The 3,570-nt window shown below is 46.5% G+C and overlaps 1 protein-coding gene across 6 annotated transcripts in view; it reads left to right on the top strand.

Moving 5' to 3' along the window:
- Window positions 1–11: 11 nt before the first annotated feature.
- MAP2 (microtubule associated protein 2) overlaps window positions 12–3,570 on the top strand; it is a 227,411-nt gene continuing 223,852 nt past the window's right edge. For all 6 annotated transcript variants that reach the window (XM_085299339.1, XM_085299338.1, XM_085299337.1 and 3 more), the window contains exon 1: window positions 12–43. The gene's annotated coding sequence lies outside the window, so the exon portion shown is untranslated. The remainder of the gene's footprint in view (window positions 44–3,570) is intronic.

The raw sequence follows: 3,570 nt of genomic DNA, 5'->3' as shown, positions 1-3,570 counted from the left end.
TCTCTGCCCCTCGCTGCGTCCCGGTGCCGGCGGCCGCGCTCAGGTAGGGGCTCCCGCCGCCCCGTTGCGGGCGGGCGTTATCCCGCGCCCGCCCCGGCGCGGGGTCGGGGCCGGGGGGAGGCGCCGCAGCCCGCGGAGGGGGTGCGTGCCCGTTGGGAGCCCTTGCTGGGCGCGTCGGCGCGGGCAGAAGAGAGAAGAAGGGAGGAGAGCGGGCGGGGAGGGTGCGGGGAGCCGGCGCCCCTCGGCGGAGCAGCGCTGCCTCGATGCCGCGCGGGGCGGCCGTTGGGGCCGTTGGCGGCCGTTGGGCGCGTGCCCTGCGCTGCCGCCGCGCCCCGGCGCTGTGAGGGGGCAGCCGCGGCGCCGTCGCTGCGGGTCCGTCCTGCGGGGCTCCCGTGGCCCCACTGAAGGGAAGGGGCTGTTTGGTCTTGGCAGCAGCGGCCGGCTTTTGTCAACTCGCTTTAGGGTTTGGAGCATCTTTAGGCTGTAAAACCCTTTAAAGGATGTAACCTTCTGTTCTGTCCTGCCGCCTATTCTAAGCTCCTCTAAAAGGATCTGTAAGGCTGAACAAAGAACATTGTTTGAGACAAGGGGGTGCGATGGGTGCTAGCACTCTTAATTAGCGTTGGGAAGGGGGGGGGGAACCCATCTCCCGTGGCTCGGCAGTGGAGAGGAAACAACTGTGTACGGGGAGGCTGGTGGCCGCAGCGAGGCAGCGGAGAACAAAGCCTTTTTATGTAAGGAAAAAAATACGCAAAGTGTGCCTCGCTCCGACTGCTGCAGGTACAAGCTGGGAGCATATGCCGCTCGGAGGTGCCATACTGCTGCTGTGTATGCGATCTACCAAATAAAGACTGCTTGCCTCATATTTGTTGCGTATATTTTTGAGACTCTAATTACAATCTGCCATTTGAATAAGATATGTTTTATGAAACAGCTTTGGGAAAGAAGGGGGTGTGTCGCATGCTGGGAGAGTTGCTTTCTATGTTTCTGTACCAAATAATCTATTTCCTCATTCTAAGCAGAAACTTTCAGTTTTTCTCTGAATAAAGATCTTCTCTGCTTTGTTGGTGGATTTTTATGTAGGATTCTTTATGATACAAAGTAGCAGGCTTTCACATACAAGCGGTTATTAATAGAAAATCATACAGTAGAGGGATATGTATGTCGGTACTGTGTAAGTCTGTCTTGTTCTAGATTGTACTTTGCAATTTGTCACATCTTTGTGGTTGTGTCAAGTCATCTTTCTCTATTCTTTCTCAAAAACATCATTGCTGTCCAGCACTAGTACAGCTCACAATTCAGAAAATGTGCCCCTTTTGTTTTAAGAAAGGTTTCATTTTTGCAAGATTGAAGTGCATATCCTTTCCTTTCTGTTCTGTTTCTTCGCCCTCATCCCCACAGCTTTTGTCTTTTTTTTCCCAATGACTGTATGTGTTTCATTCAGCTGTGCGGGTTTAGACTTGCAGGGATGTCTAGATGACAGCTCTTGGAGCCAGTGCATCCAAGAGGAGGCTTAGCTGCAGGACTTGCTTGTTTTCTCTAGCTCCTCTCTGTTCCCAACCTACTGTGGATGACGTGATCACAGCATCTCAGCCCTTGCTGGGAAAAGAGAGAAAATATGCTGAGAGAGCGTTACCTGGTGAAATTGGGCCTGCCGTTACTTCATAGATCACTGTGAAGTGATTCACGAGCAACAAGGGAATGGACATCTTCCCTGTGTGTGGTAAAAGTTCTCCTCAGTCAGTGCAGAGACAGCCTTGTTTGTCAGCAGGCTTCTGTTTCTGCTGTTAATGTTCTGAAGGTGTAATATGTAAAATAGAGCACGAACCCAAAACTTGCCATTGTAGCACTACTGAAATTCCTCACTGAGTTCTTTATTACACCTGTGATAATGCACTCAATGGTGGGCAAGACCTAAAGTTTAATCTGGAGCTGAAGGCTGCGACCTGGCAGAGCTTTACAGCTGAGCTGAGCTTTACACACYGAAAAAAGCCCCATTGGCTTATTGAGACCACTCAGTATGTAAATGAAAAACATACAAGTGAGCCCTTGTGCAGGTGATTTCAGCAGTGAGGTGCAATGGTGTAAGTTCTGTCTCATCATCATCATCATCAACTCTTCTCYAAGAGATAGTATTTGGTTAATGAGAGTCTCCAGTTTGTTTTACCCATATTGTTGATTGCCTGTGCATGTTTGGGAGAAGCCGAAGAGCTGTTGCCCCAAGAGTAAAAAAAAATTACTGTTGATCTTCTGTTGAGAATGTTAGCATACTTTGAAAACAGAGGACAGCTTACAGCGCAGTTTATCTGAAGTGGCATTTACACCCTTGATTTTTAGAGATTTGATGCGATTGTTACGGTACATTATGTCAGTACTCACTTAGCTGTGGGTATTTAAATACCTTCTGACATTAAAGAAATAGTCATTATTTAATGACCCCTGAGGTAGTATGTGTGGGCATGAGTGATCATAACAGTGCCTAAATGAGCTGCTGCAGTCTGTGGGTTAAGAATTCCCTCGTTGCTGGGTGATTTTGTCAGAGCCATGTCTTGCACTTCTGCCTGTGTTGTGCTGCTTTCTGTATCAGTGTTTGCTAAACCACGTACCTGGATTCACGAAAGGAAACACTTGCTATGTGTACTGATGCCAGAGCATTTTCTGGCATSTCTAGCTCTGGCTCTGTGCTTACTTAACAGCATGAGCCAGTCTGAGCTATGGAAATTGCTAGAAATACCTAAACACAGAAATATGTAGGTGAGGCCCATTGAAGACCCTGCTGGAGTATTTCAGCAGTCATCCCTAAACATGGCATTTTATATACTTTGCTGGAGACAGGTTTGTCCTTGAGAGGTGGGAAGAGAGAGGGAAGGAGAGATCAAAAAGCACTTAACTTTTGATAACTTCATTATAATAATGGTTTTCAAAAAGTTACCTCTTCATTACTACAAGGCCTGCACACTCAGAAGGTATGACAGAACTCTTAATGCAGCTGCAGTATCTGTCAAATCTGAAATCTGATATACTGTGATGGGACAAATGGTTATTAGCTTAAGGAAGAAAATGCTGTGAAAAAGGTAGGTTGATCCAAAGGCTTCCTATTTTTTTTTGGGGGGGGGAAGGGAAGGAATCTTTCCTCTATAGTGTGGGTACTGACTGTGGTGAGAACTTAATTTGGTATATCCTCAGGCTCACAGGAAAAAAAAAAAATCTACTCTTCAGTTCTATTGGGATTTCATTAAGAGACAGTCCTGCCTGCAAGGACATTTGTTGCTGAATTGAAGCCTTACCTAGAAGGGTTAGGAGAGTGTTGCATTTAACCTGTAAATGAATGTGTCACAGCCAGAAATTTGGAAGACTTCAATATTCTGGGGTCCTAGGACTAGATGACTTCTTGAGATAACTTCTTAACTGAATTATTATATGATCTGGATATTTTTGTGTGTGTCATCTTGAAGTCCATGTGTGTACTTGATTAAGAAATAAAATTATGCTTGTGTTTCTATGTAGAATTGTTCCCAAAGGCTCAGAGATGCATGTTGTGGTCCATTTGTATTTAGTCAGTTGCTTAAA

Source organism: Rhea americana, unplaced genomic scaffold, assembly GCF_003343005.1.
Source record: "Rhea americana isolate MKP2758 unplaced genomic scaffold, rheAme1 scaffold_15, whole genome shotgun sequence".
In the NCBI taxonomy this organism is placed as follows: domain Eukaryota; kingdom Metazoa; phylum Chordata; class Aves; order Rheiformes; family Rheidae; genus Rhea; species Rhea americana.
This window is presented reverse-complemented; position numbering and strand designations above follow the sequence as displayed.